A 16,757-nucleotide genomic window follows, 5' to 3' on the forward strand; every position below is an offset into this window, starting at 1 on the left:
TCCTCGCTTCATGGTGTTCCGCTCACGAGCCACGGAGTACGCAGGTGCATTAACCGGACATTCAGCACCGTAACGCTGGCCTTAGAGACGGGAAGATACCAGAGGAACGAAGGACAAGGAGAGACAGAAACGGGCGAGTAAGGACGGAGAGAGAGACGAAGACAGTATATAAGAAAGTAAGGAGAGGGGCACCTAAGTACTAGAGTTTGCTGCTAGAGCAGATGGCTGGGATTCGAATTCCTCGGTCGCCCCGTTCTAAACCGCGAAGGCTTAAACCTTAAAGCTGCCCTCCGACGTCGAGACCGAACCAGCAAACGATGCAGCTTATTCGCGCTGGAATGTCTCTGCTTTCGACTACGGTGCCGCGTACCCATCTACGACTTCGGTTACCATTGGATATCTCGCGTATTACGCTTCATCGCGCAGCTGACCCTCGTTATCTTCATGAATTAATGCTTTAGACGTAATTCGTCTTGCTTTACATAACTGGTAACACGAAGACACGGAACTTTTAACGCGACGATTTAAAGGGTGGAAGTTGCCAGTCGAAATAAATACGCGAATCTTTGTCGTACTTGGCAAGTTGATTCGCTCGTTACTCTGGAACCCGCGCAATTAAATGGGTCAAATTGGAATTACTCCGTGCCGAACGCTGTGTATTAACGCTTCGTATACAATGCACCGTAACCTGTATTAAGAATCTGTCGTGTTTGGTCTTTGGAGAAACTCGAAACTCGAGTTGCTAGCGATATTGCGTTCCCGAAACGAGAGTACATTAATCCGTGACAATTTGGAACTGCACCAAAACGGCATGCGTGATATCCCATGCAAGCCTATGAAGAAGCGTCGAAAGCCTGGCGACACTGGCGGCTCGCCAATTCGCGGAGCCGCGTCGTACAGCCAAAGGAAAAGCGGCTTGACCCTCATTGTAGGTTTCAGACAGGTGCTTCGTCTCGTGCAGTTTCTTTGCTGTTGTTGGTTCGCGTCGATCGATCGGGCCATATGCCGAGTTGCGAAGAAGAAGAGTCGCAGTTGATGTTATAAATATAAAGTTGGGGGAATTCGAGACGCAATATCGTGTCTGGCCGAGTCTCCTTGTGGCCTATAGTCTCCATAGTATCGTTCCTCGTACGAAGAGACTGCTCCGTAGTCGCTTTTCACGAGAAACTGGTTTTCATCGCGCCACCGTGGTGATCCCGGTATCGCAGAGGCCGAACAGAGCCCCGTGTTCTCGAGACCTGGTCGCTGTACTCACGGGAGTCGGGTAATGCGGCTTTAATGCTCGAAGATGCAACATGAGACGCGCGTCCTTCCCACCGACTTTAAACGAATTCGATCAGAGAGGAAAAGAAAAGATTTTTCTATCTCTAGGAGAATTTTACAGAGAATCATCTGCGAGTATCTGTTATAACGATGCATAAAGATCAACCTTTACCTCTTGCTTAACCCCGATTTCTGCTCCACAAGACAATGCAACCGTGGAAAGAGAAACGACGGTACCGAGCGTGAGTTATCTTCGCAAGTTCACGTCATCTGATTCGTCGGCCTATAATCGTTACGTACGAAAAACTGGTTTCCCAGAGAGTCTGATGGTCGCTTTATCTAACGACTATCTTTTATCAGATAGTCCGTGGCCGCGGCTCCGAAAAGTGACCGAGCATTCTCTCGGTTTTCGTTGGTACCGGTACGGTCAAAAGAACTTGTATGTGGAACCACGAGAACGCTGTCTACCGCTTCTTTGGTACATCTTTTAACGGGCGTCAAGATAAGAATCCTTGACACCCATCCTCATCTTCTGCACTGATTGAGTGTAGCACGTAGGAAAGGACTCAACAGCGAGTGCGTCTCTCGTTGTTTTAATTTAGGGCTCGACGAGTTTCTGCCTGTCGTATCTGTAAATAATATCAGTTCTCACCGTGAATCCTTCTGTTCGCCTCATTCTTGAATCGGTGGCCGGTGGCGGGCAGCTTGGATCGCTGTAATTTCTTTATGACCTTAAAGCGATACGTTCTGAATGCTAAACGATGCGTATGCCTTCGTTGGCGTGCCGTTCAGGACGAAACGAAACGAAATGAAACGAACGAAATCCACTGGTACATTATGCTTTTCAGAGAATATTTTTTTGTACTTTGTGTGAGCAGCCACGTACGTGACGGCCACGTTTACAGCGCTTACCCCTCTGGGAATAACATTTCCGCCGCATTACAAATTCCTCTTTGTCGACTGTACGGGCTGACGGAAGTCGACTATCGTGCTGGTTCTCGACCCTGACCCAACGATCGTACTGCTGAAATCCCTGGACAAATATACCCTTCAGTTACGCAGATATCTTTCTTCGCTTTCAATTTGCTTTCGTTTAAAAATTGATTCCGAAGAGATCGGAATAAAAAGATTTTCAACAGGTTGCTTGAGTAGTAGTAGTATCATGATTTAATTCCTTGCCTTATGATTTTTTCATGTACGAAGATGTAGTTATTTCTAAAGTAAAACGTTGAAATATTTTACGCAGTTTGTAGTCGTTGTTCTGGAATTTGAAATTTGGAGTTAAAACTGGGCTAGAATAAAATTAAAGCTGTAAGTTTCATCAAATTAAATTTTATCCACGATCTAGATAATAAACATAATTTGATACTACGAGACAAAGGGTCGTTTCCTCCCCTATTTCACCGTACTATTTCCTATCTAAGGTTGTTAGTCCCTTCACAAATAGTTGAGAAATACGATCCCTCGATTGTCTCCAGTTATGTAGCGCGTTAACACTTCGTAGCATGTTGCTGCGTATTTATAGCGAGACACCGCACCGGTCTCTTCGGTATAAACGTCTGCAAGTGCCTTCAGAACGTATCTAATAATTCGTGGCGTTAGCGACAACATCCGAGGTGATTATGATACATTTGTTTGACTCGTCGATATTCGACGACCTGGTAGTCGAGGGAAAACCTGACTCAGAGCTGTGAGCTCTTCGTAACAGGTGTTGGACGACGATGGCGCGGTGTTTGGCTTGCTTCAACAGGTAAGACCTGCAGTGGCGGTGGCTCACAGGCAACGGACCGTTTCGCAGGTGAAGCCCACAGCTGCGAAATAAGACAGAGAAAGAACCACGGAAAAAAGAAATCGCTTTACTTGACACGCTGTGCTTCCGTCAGCTTTATTCAATAGGTTCCAACCAATTGTTTATCTTTGTACGTCATGCAATAGAGCTCATAGTTCAGATTTCCAATATCTTTATTCGATTCGAATTCATTTGTTAGTTAGGAGATGCTATTATTAGTGAACTGCAGATATTTTACGCATTTGTAGAGAATTTTAAGTTTGTACAAATTTACAGAAAGCACGTAATATGAAAAATACTTTCTGAAAAAATGCTCGCTTATTTCTATACACAGAGGATGTGTTTAGCTGTTCTATAATAGTTTTATATTCATAGCAGAGAACGCAAATAATTTCGATCGATGTACGCAGCTTCCAGATACGTATCTCGGTTCATCGTCATAACCAAAGTGTCTACGGGGTTCCTTCTTACAAATTACGACGCCCGCGGCCGTGGCATATCTTAATCTTGTCAGTAAACCGGCTCTCGCTTGATGCTTTCGATTGATGAGACCTGGCAAACCGTACTAGTAATACCTAGCAGCTACATCGTCGAATCACAGCCGCGATCCGCACTACCTCTCGTCATTACCGATCGAAGAAAATCCCTGGTGTAATTTTTAAGATTCTGCAGTTTGATATGTTTCTACGTGAAATCGATCTTTGAAGAACTAGATCTCTTGAAAATTCTCTAACACCGAAGAGATATCCTAATGCTAATCACTCGCGTTACTATGTGGTCGAATGAATTCTAGTCATCAATTTTTCGATAAAAATTCTGCAACAACACTTATACGCTTCTAAAGTCTATGTTATAACACATAGGTTACATAGCGTTATAAATTTCATAGTGTAAGTTCAACAGATAATACAAGTAAAATTTTTAATGTAAGTAGAGTTTAAGCAAGTATCGTAGGTGGTAGATGCAATGCAAAATACATTATCTATTATTGAATAAAATTAGAGCAAGTAACGTTCTTAGCATGCGACCCTTGAAACGTCTCTCCTTCGTTTTCACACGAAACTTCGTCAATCTTCCGAAATCGAAAGCTTTCCATTTCTTGCTTGCGAAAAATTATTCTCAGTTTATTTTCTAATTAATTCGAAATGTAGGAAGTAGCGGCTAGAAACGATTTTTTCGACGCGTGCTTTCTATCTAGCGAGGAAAAGGTCAGCGTACCGTCATTTGTTCGCCGGTAGAACACATATCGCGCGTGATGTGTGCGCGACGTAAGTGGAGCCCATGGTCGATGGGTACGACGGGCACGTTAGAGGTGCATAAACACACATAGAAGTGGAAATGCCAGGATTGGCAAGAGAGCTGCCGACCGAGTTCGCCGGAGACACGGCTGGCCGCCTGTGGCTTCGCTCTGCCGCTTTTCGTCTCTCCTTTTCTCCCATTCCGTAGACCATTCCCTCTTCCCTCACGATTACCACCTTCCCTTTTTCAGATTCTGCCGCAAACGTACTGTACACCACCGTGGCTGCAACCCTCTGTAGCTAAGGCACGATGAAACGAACTGGTGGTGTCTACCACGTTGCAGGTGCACGTCTACGGGGTGTTCTTGAAACGAGAAACACGGGAAAGCGGTGGGAAAAAATGGAACATAAAAGAGAACGTTACTTGTCTATGAATCGACGATGAGTTCTACGGTCTATAAATAAGCTGGAAAATCGAGAAGCTTGACACTATTATTGTCTTCGATGACAAGTTTTCAGAAGGAAAGTCTTTAACGCAACTATGTGGTGAAGTAACGTTTAATGGAAAAATCAATCGTACTACACTGACTTTGATAAAATTATTTTTCGCCTATGTTATGTTTGTAGGAAGCGTTGAGAATATTTTATTTGATTTTCCGCTAAATACAAAGAAAGAGTTTCCAAATTTTATTCTAGAGCCATTATTCATACAATTTGCACGTCGATAGCTAATCTGTTAACGATGTAGTCAATTTGTTACAATAACAGGATCTCGTTAAAAAGACGGCGACGTGGAGGATGAATCCGCGACTAAGATTCGCGAGCTACCTACGCAATTATGAAATTTCCTGCGATCCGTTAGTTACGATGAGCATAAATCAGGTCTTCGCGACAGATGCAACTGCCGTTTTCCGTTATACGTACACCACGGGCCTTTTGATCGTCCTATTTGTAGTATTTTGTAGCTAGCATCTGTCGCAGAGTAATAAAATACCATTTCCACTCTTCTCAAATCACCTCGTAGTATCTACTATAACTCACAGTACCCACACAAAGTCACGAAGGAGCATCAAATAATCGTCGCTGCAAAGTTATCACGATCCTTATCTCTCATGCGCTCGCTCAATAATCAGATAACAACAAAAGAGGAAGAAACGTTTAAAGAAAACTGTAAGGAACGTATTCTAAAGAATTGTCAGGTAATTTCGGGTCACCCTGTGTATGATTTAGTCGAGCTTCCGAGGTTCGTCCCAGAGTCGCAGCGGTAGGAGCATCGAGCACGAAAGAACGAACGAGCGAGGCTCACTCTTGCAGAGTGCCGCTGTTAGCGCATCGCACTATGACTAATTACGAGCTCAACTCACCCCACTGTCGGTCGATACGGCCCTATAAACGCCGCTACCACCGCGAGTCATTGTTCCTTTCCACGTCTTTGCGTGCACCTTCGTTCTTCGATCTTTTTTCCTCCCAAGTGTTCTTCTTCTTTTATATCTCGTCAAGTACCCGCGTACCCACTCGGGGGTACCGAAGCGACTCGCGATAGCTCGTGCCTCGAAACACGGCTTTGTCACGGCATGCACGTTTCCCTGACAAGAACAGTTTTCCCCCATGATAATCTAGATCTCTTTTTTTCATACGAATTTCATAGCCTGACAACGTCCAGGAAGAGAATTATTAGTTCCTGGAGCTTCTTCGTAGGAATTTGATGGAATGCTCAGCGGGAATTGTTTTACCGCCGCGGCGCCGCCATTATGGCGAAGGAGCGTGGAACGCGCGCGTTACAACGGCGATTATCGTGAGCATCGCCGCGATATTCCTTGGCTCGCGCCGTAAATCTGCAATTGTAATTGAAAAGAATTCTTTCCCATACTAACAAATTCTATTGTAATCTATAACGAATACTCTCGATCGCGACGATATACCGTTTTCGATGATATTTGACGAACGTAAGCGGGAGAAGGTACGACTTGTAAACAGATTCTTCCGAGTGGTAATCTATAGGACGGGATCAAGGCGGCGGCGGTTTCTCGCCTTCGTAATTTAGGAGGAAACGATTTACTGTTTCCGGTAATGGGCACCAGCAAACCGTGTCCGTGAGGAGTCACGGTTCGCGATGAGGAAAGACGGCCGATATTAACAAAAAGCGCGTTTATTAGAGTGTACGCTCGCGCAACGGTCGCCTAATTTGGACGGTACCGTTACGACCCGCATGTAACAGCTTGAACGGAATAAAAGCTGCCAGGAAGGCTTAATGACATATTGTGTGGTGCTTAAAGCACGTTGATAATTGTCCTATTCACGCCACGATGCACGGTTGTCTTTTGTTTCGACTTATTAATTAGAAAATTCTCTGATGAAAAGGTCAAACGAGAATGGAACGGAGATGTCTCGGTTGTTAACACCTCTCGTCTCGTCCTTTTTCCAGGGGAAAGAGTAAAATTAGTTTTTCTAATGTCTGGTGTTGTCTGGAGCACGGTGGATCGGGGTGTTTCGCACGTAGATAACTATGGGCACGTAGCATTGTTTCGAACGGCACTGTCAGTATCTTTCCACGAATAGACGATTTTACGGTAGGGGGGCTCGGAGTGCGAACGACACGGAAGGTAGGAGAACATCCTGTGTCGTAGGACCCCTCTTCACGCTCTGTTGGCTTTACTTCGTAACGCTGATTTCCTAAGTATCCTTCCTTTCCACGGTGTACTGACTTAAAGCCAAAGAGGAGAGCGAAGGGAGACGGGGCCCTCCGGTACCTGAGAATGGAGATGCTCTTAATTAAAGTACTTTGATCGCGGTGCTCCGGTAAGAGAGCGCGGTTTCTCACGTTTCAGTTCGCCCTTTTTTCATTAACTGTTAATTCAGAAAGGACTACGATAGATCGGAGGTAATCTTAAAATGGAATCACTGGACAATAAAGAAGAACACTCTTTCGATTTTAATGGAACGCTTGCTGTTTTCTTCCATTATTGTTTGTAGAAATTTTTTGGAAATAAAATAGGACTGCATAATTAATAGATACAGATAACGTAGTAGAAAGCTTCTCTTGTATGCTAAAATCCTTATAGTATTAGTGGTTTTATTCAGAAAGATTAATTTGTACATATTTTAATTAATATTGATTGACTTGTTGCAAAACGAAATTTTATTAGTAAATGCGCTGTTAGCTAAATTTAAAGGAGATATGTACATTCAGTTCATAAATCTACGGAATACATATATGCATACTGTTATTTGTTTAATTTTCTGACAGCTTTGTAGGTAATTTAGATTTATGTTTTATCGTTCTGTGTCGGTATTGTAACGTATTTCTGTCACACAGTCTGTCCTTACCTTGTAGCAACATTTAGTTTTAGTTTGAACCACTAGGAGTGTTGTTGTCTTATTCTATATATAATCGGTAATGTTGAATAATATTTCAATTTGTAATAATTAAAGATTTTCCGAAATTCTTTTATAAAACGTTTAATTATAATACCTGCTATAATATCTCAAACGATTGTCTGTGATAATATTTTATAATAATTTATAATTTTCATAACTCAATTCTAAATATATGTAACCCTAATATATTTTCACACAACCCTGTTTTACTTTCTAATATAAAATTATGTTAAAATTTTAAAGTGATAATGGTAATTATCTATAGTAAATCAATATTATATATGCAAAAATAATTAAACTTTCTACATATGGAAATGTTAAAGAATATCATTTTTTCTACTCATTTTCGTATTCGACAAATGCTCTACTAATACGTATTTACATATATGCGTTTCGAACTCACGTGTTTGTTTCCTCTTCCTTCCTTCCACGTGTAACATGATAACTTCGTAGTTGGAAACATTTCTTACCACATCAAGCGAGTTTTCCAAGAATTTGTTGATTCGGGCACGGTCGATTTACCGCGGGATAAACATTCATCCCCACCCTTATGAAAAGTGCAAGGCGAACCGGGCCGCGGGGGGCGTCATTCAGGTGTCGAAAATCGTGACGTTAAGATGTATTAATTTACGTAGTGCGCGACGTGTTAATTGCGTAGTATATATTTCTACTTCTATACCGCTTTACATACTACTATTAGGTTTGTTCTACTAACGTTTGTTCACTTATTAATTTAATTAGCTTATTATAACAAAATTAAGTAGTATTTCAAATTCTTCTTTATTCTTTCTTCTCGATCGTATGTTCAGTTATTAGAGTTATCGGTAGCTTGTATATATTATTAGCTTTTGAGATAGAATTTAAATCCTATTATTGTTTTAGTTTAGTTGTTTGAATATTATACATTTGTTTTAAATTGGTGATTTTCTTTTGTACAGGTTATTAGATCATAGCGAGACAACAACTGGGAATTCAAAATAGCGTGGATTGGACTCTATAATGATTAATAGCCAATTTGTCAACTTTTCATGATTGACTAGATTTTATGTATATAATTTGCTGCATATCCCGCGCAAATTTTCTATAGTAGTGCCATCTGCACGCTTTCAACAATAATTTTTGTTCTTTCTAAAGACGACGCCATTACAATACGTTCAGCTTTTGGCGCGTAATATTATCGTGCTCTTTAAGTAAGTTTTTTGCCAAGGAAATTTTGATATGTTGCAAAGATTTTCGAGTATTTATAAAATGTGATATAGTTTATCACTGCAAGACATATTTCCGCCTTCAGTAACACGCAGTCACGGTATAGTCCTCGAAATCAATTAATTGCATTTACAGTATTCGTTAGTGTTCAGTTTAGAGATGTTTTATAAAATTCACAAATAATATTTTATGCTTATTCATACATCCTCTTGATAGCTTCATAAAAACAGCAATACTTTTCAAAATAAACACTCGCTAGGAGGCAAAACGTAAATATGTGAACATGTTTTATTTACTTCTCTATTCCGCCGCAAATCCTTCCCTCCCCCAATACTAACACAGTTCTACTTTAAGAAAATATTTGCAATCGCGCGCAATGCGATTAATAGAGACAGTATTTATTTCGGAATTGCAATTTCAATATTTCTCAGAATATAATAGCTTTTATTAATACTAATTATAATAGTTATACGCGAAATTAGAATCAGTGGTTGTTCGTCGGTTTATTTAAACGGACAGGTTAATAGTCTTTTATTTTTCTTTTTCTTAAATATATATATGTATTTTTTAAATATTCGTTCGCGATGTTAAAGTCAGTGCTCAAGAGGACACAGCCTCTTCTGGAGCTCAAGAATGTAAGTATTTTCATGTATTTTGCAACAATTTAATATATTCCTTGTGTTTTGCTTGAATTATTGTTAAATCTTATTCGAATGAAACCTTAAAGTTTCAATATTGAATTGAAAATCTAAATTTCAAATTGTTATGTTAGAGGTTTCAATTCTTATAGTAATTAGAGTTTATTAGAATTTCAATTTTGATTGTTATTAGAATTCTAAGTAGAATTCTGTGTTTCATTATCTTGAATATCTGAAATAATCAACACTGTTGTTTTAAGAATAAATTATAATGTTAAGTATTTCATTAAAGGTATTTCTACAATTCCTATTTCTTCCTGTTCTGTGGAGATCATCTAATAGTGCTTCAAAAGCCAAAAATGTAAGTATCGTACTTCAGTTAACTCTATTTCTTGTATTTTTCCTTAAACGTAATTAATTAGTCAAGAAATAAAATCTGATTAAAAATCTTTACTTTTGCTTATTACGTTAATAAACAAAAAGGTTTTGTCCTTAAGAATAAATTGTAATATTCTATGTTTCGTTACAGATATTTCAAAGCCTGTATTTCCACCATAGGGCTTGATGGTTTTTCCTTGGTGACGGCCTTCACGATGGCTTTTTCTGGGCTACTCCAACATTGATGACATCGTTCTTCGCATCTAACCGTGAGTCGCATGCATTTTTGTCCCTTCGGTCACTCAATCATGTTGTAGGATGAAAGGTCCGAATCGACACGGGTGACTGGTTGTATTACGTAGAACTTTTTACGAGCATAGTGACCGCGGGTATTTATTATACTCGTGAGTGATAATACATAATGACTTTTAATATGTTTTATTTATTAGTTCAGGATAGGCCTTCTTGCATATCGCGTTTTTTATTAAGACGAATGATGTTAATGAAATGTTAATAATCGATTAACCATTTATGTATGATAATATGCTAATAATAATAATTAATTTGAGTATCTATGATTGAAAATATATTTAATACAATTACTTGTAAATATCCTTCGACTTTGTTGTAATAAAAATTGTAATTACAATGATGACAGTACATATCACAAATAACTTTTATAACAAATAATTTATTTCATCTTTTGTTTCATGATAATATATTAAGTAATTTCATTGTTGTAAAAATATCAAAGTCTAATTCTTTCCGTACAAAAATGTATCTTTTATGTGCAAGAAGAAACTTCGCGGCAGGTAGATTCTGAACTCAAAGCAGCAAATTTTGAACATTTCTTTGTGATTCCGGAAATGTGTTTTGATGAAGGGATCGCCTAAGATTATTTAACACTAATGTTTAATTTGAAATTTATTATTACATTGCATCGAGTTTTAATGTCCTCATTCACAAATAAATTCTGTCTTCGCTGTCTACTTTTTCTGCAATATTAGAATTTCAATAATCTATTACATTATTAAATTCAGCAAATTAATATTAGATTCAGAATAATTTCAAATAAAATGAATAAATGCAAAATGAAAGAACAGTAGTGCGTTAGATGCATACAAAAACAGATAAGTACTAATCATCTTCTAGCACAGGATTTTCAGGTTTAACCCCTACCGTGACCATTGCCAGGATCTCATTCACGTGCCCAGGTGCTACTTGGGTGAAGGAAAGGCGATGGGCACGATGACCATTAATTCAATAATTTATTAGCGACTGACGATAGTTAGTGTATCGTGCACGACGTAATTTCCACATTGTGTGTGTGTGTGTGTGGTTAGGCTGTGGAGTTGCGTCGTTTCGGTTCTTATTAATATTCAAGGAAATCACAAATATTAATATAGATAATAAAACTATTGATTCCACAATAATATTCAAATTACAAAATAATGGTATCAAATCTCATATCATTTGTTCAAATAACATTACTTCTCTAGAAAATGCAATCTATTTCTTCAATTGTAAATCTATTTCTAATTAAAAGCAAGACGTACGAGTATATGTATTTTTATCGTATTTTACGCAATGGTCGCTATTTATCGTCAGTTGATTTCAGTAAAATGGTACGTACGTAAATTAGAGTGTGAAAGTTGTGTGCCAAACTCGGGTGTCGGAGACGTCCCGGGACGTTCTCTCTAGTGTAGGCTTTTGCGCCCGGGTTATGTGAGAGAACCGTGGAGCGAATGTGTTGGTGTGCTTGTTTTGCCACTTTTTAAATATAGGACTAGGTAGGATAGGTAGTATACTTTCTGGTGTGAATGTTAATTATAAGTAGGTAGGGCCGGGCAGGTTGGCACAGTCTCTGGTCGGGTAGGCGCGTTTTCGCGTGTTCAACCTGTTTCAGGAAATTTCATTTGAAAAATTGACGGTGAAGCTGGCACAAGTAGAAAAACTCGTCTCTGACCATCGATTTTTCGAATTTCGCGGACGTGGTCGCGAAAAGTTTTCGAAACGAACGTATGCTCGAGCATGCACACGCGAACGGGCAACGATCACTATGATCCTTGCTCATCCATGTGCACGGGGAATAGTATCCGTGATTTATATTTTTATTTCACTTTTGTAAGTTATTTTTTGGTTTGTGATTGGAAAGTCTCGAGCCTAGATTTAAGTTTCAGCGAGCATTGCGCTCAAAGAAAGAAGAGGCTATAAGCCGAAGAGGCCCGGCAATTGCCATAGAAGAGGGCAACTACTAATGGCATTCCATCCTCTGGATTATCCAGAGCATGGAAAGTCATTTTTATTATCACTTTGTCACTATGCTCTTGTTTAGTATTTATAGTAGTAGTATGTAGTATCTTTTTGGCTGATTTACATGTCGGTCCATCATTATATTGGGCAAATCGCGGTTTCTTTATTAGTGTTGCGAATGATTAATATCGGTTTGAATTAGAATTGCCAACTAGTTAAAATTTCGCGTTATAAATTAGAGTTGGGAAAGAGTGGTAATGTCGGATTGAATTAGTGTTTGCTTTAGCGTTGCGAACTATAAGATGCCGCGGTTGTTCTTATCACTTTTTATTATCAGTTATTAGAATCATACGGTGTTATATTAGAATACACTTATTCTGTTTTTTTCTGTATTTGAACATTAATTAATTCTGTAATGTTGCGAGTTTTGTCTATCGCGAGTAATTGAAGTAGCTTTTACAATGATTTATTCAGAAATAGTAATTTTTATTTAATTTAATTTAATTTAATTTATTTCGAAGAATTAATGTTGCGATAATTATTCAATCGCGGCCGTCTTGATTATTTTTACAATTAGCGTTGCGTCCATGAATGGTCGGGTTTCTTTCATTAGTGTTGCGTTGATAAAGTGCGCGAATATCTTCCTACTGAGACTGACGAACAGTCTTTTGGATCACTTGATGCAGCTGATATAGTTGCACAGAGGTGATCGTACATCAGCAACCTCCCATTCGGATGCATTGAGATCTCCCGTCATTAGTGTTGCGTATATTTCAATACGAGTGCATAGATTAGCATTTACTAGCGTTGCGTGAAATGATTAACACATCCTTATGTGGTGTTAGCTTCCGGGAATTTTGTATTTTTTTCTTTTTTTGCAGTGGTAAATTAATTATTATTGCAAGTGAGATGAAGCACTCTTCGTGATTTATTTTTCAAATTTTCTATTTTATAACTGTATTTAATAAATTAGTATTACGAAACGAAGAAGTTGTTTCACTCATAGTTTGCTCGGGTTTATATCAAGTGAATGACCCTTCTGGCTAGTGTCTTTTTTCAGCATTCCTTAATTCCAGAGCGTTTGTTTTTGAAAATACTGCTGGTATTTATTTGATACTGACAAATATTTTTAATTTGTTGTCGTATTGTTTAAAATTTATATAATTTTTAAATAATCTTATTAAATACCCAATACTCAAAATATATGATTGAGTAACATTCAAATTATATGGAAATAATTGAAATTACATAATGTGTATTTCAATGTAAAGTTGTTTGGTTCTTAAGAGCCATATGGTTTTAGTCAATTCCTCTTCCATTTTATAGTATTCAAACCAAATTTTCAATTTCTGATTAAATTCAAATTCAGATTGTTTCACATTTAGAATATTTTGATTTTGATGCTTGGTAATTTGATTCTTTTATCTATAATGTGTTTTCCTTCTTGTTGTAAGTCTTTTTTATGTACTAACTCATTTAATTGTAGAAAGTATCCCATAGATATCATTAGATATCATTATCAGAGGCTTAATTATAGAAAATGGATAAATGGAAAGATGCGAGTAAATACATACCATGAAATAGTTTCTTCAGCCTTGCTTACTGTGGAATTATTTATATTTCATAAAATTTTATTAAATTCTTTATATTTTGAAACCATTGGAAGAAGTCTTATATCCTAAAAAGCATCCATTCTTCTTCCTTTATTGCATTAATTAGGTCTTTAGATCTTCAGATTTTTATTTGGGTAGTTTGTATAAATCTTTAGGTTTTTGTACAAGTAGGATTTATAATAAGAAACTCTTAGATTTTTTGTAGGCTCTAAAGAACTTTGAGATTTAGTTAAACTAATTCGAATTTGAATTTTGTTACAAAACCTTTTATAGAACCAATGAAAAGAAGTGCACAATCTCAATATTCTGAAAGTTATTTTCATTCCATACAACATCAATTACATTAACATTTTTTTCCTTAATTATATTACATTTAGATATTGTGGTAGGACCTATAAAATTTTTTAGAGTTTTGAGACAGATTAACTTAAATTTAGAATTAGTTAGGAGGTATCTTTAAGTTGAATAAAATTTATGATTATGATGATTTGGAAGTTAGGCTATTCTTAAGTCAAGTCAGGTTTATGTTTATGGGTAATAGGCACTTATTAGAAATTTGTTTAGTGTTTTGAATGAATAAATTTTTGTGCATAATGTCCTATGTAGGTAGTTAAAGTATTCATTGGGGTGTTTTAATTCCATAGCTACATATAATTTTAATTCCAACCACTAGTGCTATAGTCTTATTCTATACTGAATCGATAACGTCTCATGTGGAAAGAAAATGATAGAGGAGTTAAGTTCGTGGGATAACAAAGGGTAATCTATGATTGTAATATCATTGACTAAGTACAGAATAGACGTAACATGTAACGCTTTTTTGTGTTCCATGTTTTGGGGTCACTTGATCCCTTATCATTGTTATGTCACATGCGACGTTATCGATTGAATATAATAGTAGTTGGAATTAAAACCACGGGCAAGGCAGGAATAATTCAGTGCTTTTTGCTGTTTTGAGTTCTAGGTTTTGGGGGTTACCTACCCTCTCCTACCATTCCATTTTCCTGTTGTATGCGACGTTATCGAAGCAGTGTAGTACTGGTTTGAATTGCAACTAAAGTCTTCTATAAAATTATAAATAAAATATAAAACAAGATATCCTATAATTACAACGAAATATAGAATTCTATCCTTCTACAATACTTCAGAAAGCATTGCACACTGTCAAAATAATAAATTATTGTACAATAATAGTTAAATGATTCGTTTAATTAGTTTCAAACAAAATTGTAATTTCATATATCTGAAACATAAAAATGTAAATTTTTTAATTTTTCATATTTTAATCTTTGTGTTCCCAAATCAATTATTAATTATATATTATGAAATATAGATAGTGTGGCTCACAATCAGACATATAGTCAACACAATTTATCGGTAAATTAAAAGGACAAATTACGTCCAATGGAAAAAGCGAAAAACCAATGAACAGAGCAAAAAGGAATGAAAAGACTAAAAGATCACCAAAATCTTACTTCTGTGGGTAAATACATACATCAATTAAGTACTTGATCTTCACAAATATATTAAAACTAAGGCTTAAAACAAACGATGCGAGTTAAAAATAAAAAGTAAGGATGCACCAATATCCATTTTTCACGAAACGATCATACTTTATTACAAAGAATATGCAATAAAACATAGTCTTTGAAATATCCCACGGCATCCTGTGAGTTTGTCATTTCAGTTTAGACTGCCAAAAAAGCTCCTAAAAGAATTTTGGATTGTTTAACCTGGACTGTGTTTGCCTAGTTTTTAGCTTAGCACCGTTTTCCAAAGATTAATTAACTGATATAAGAACAAAGTAAAGAAGCAATGTAAAGATTAATTTTTAGAAAACTATGCCAATTACCAGGTCTCATATACGTTATCTGCTGTCGGTAACTGAGCAGCGAGTGATATATTATCATACAATGATACCACACAGTTTTGGTAAATTATCTTCAGTTCTAAACACAACCTTCAAACACATTAGTATATATTTTCAAATGTTCCAATAGAAGTTTCAAACTCATTTTCATTCATTACAAGCATTTGTAATTACATCTACAATCGTTATCATCCTCGTATACGTTACAAAAATATGCGCTAACAGTTATCTTCAAATGTAGAAATTATAAAACGTATTGCACTGAAAATTACCCTTCTACAAAGTAATTAACGTATATAAATGAGAAAAGAGGTCTGCAGCAATCAGAATCAGAATTGTAGTCATAAAAACTTTAGAAGGGGACTTTTTGCTTTAACCGTCCTGCTCTTTATTCGCATTCTGTACTTTAACCATGGAAAGCGTAGATAGTCGTCGGGAAGCACATCCTTTCATGTTTTGTGTCTTACTTATGAGGCAAATATTAACTGGTGAATGATGTATTAAGTAATACTACGACCCTTTTTCTGCTTCACTGAAAACAATCATATCATCCGTAGCGATCCATGAATATCAGTATTTAATTTGCAATTTACGTATAATTCGTATTTTACATAAATCTCTAAAAGCTGATATGTGTTATTAAGAATATGTCTATCTATTCATTGACTTCATTCACGCAAAATGTTATCTTTGACGAACACCGGAATTTGCCTTCGCTGAGTAAAAGGAATACGGAATTTACCGCTTGAGAATGCTTTAATACTATCTAATCTCCCAGCTAGTCTCGCGATATCTTTTATACCTATCATTAGAAGAAGCAGTGAGGTAAAACGACGCGACGGTGCGGCGGTTACCTAAATGATTTTTGCACGGACGAAACTCGGAGGTTGTTGCATCGTTTTAACTTGAAACTTCTCTTCATCTTTGGGTGTAGGTTATTCAATAGCGTCGCAATAAAATTGCGCTCCTCCATTCGCAAAACAAAGTTAGGGAATATTAAATATTATCTTTAAAGTCTTAATCGGTTCCACTAGCGAATACTAATGCAGGGTAAATAATAATCGATGAAATTCAAATATAAAATGTTATCAGCGGTAATGAATTATCCTTTGTCTATAAACTATTATCCGG

General features: G+C 37.1%; 1 long non-coding RNA gene across 1 annotated transcript; it reads right to left on the minus strand.

Annotated features, from left to right (window-relative positions):
* Positions 1-6,421: 6,421 nt before the first annotated feature.
* LOC138179077 (uncharacterized) lies at positions 6,422-8,328 on the minus strand. Its single transcript, XR_011172929.1, has 2 exons — positions 8,072-8,328; positions 6,422-7,040 (listed from the first exon to the last, which is right to left on the minus strand). It is a non-coding gene; the product is annotated as an uncharacterized LOC138179077 (long non-coding RNA).
* Positions 8,329-16,757: the final 8,429 nt, after the last annotated feature.

The sequence above is a fragment of the Bombus flavifrons genome, chromosome 4, assembly GCF_040668555.2.
Source record: "Bombus flavifrons isolate JBK064 chromosome 4, iyBomFlav1_principal, whole genome shotgun sequence".
Classification (NCBI taxonomy): Eukaryota; Metazoa; Arthropoda; class Insecta; order Hymenoptera; family Apidae; genus Bombus; species Bombus flavifrons.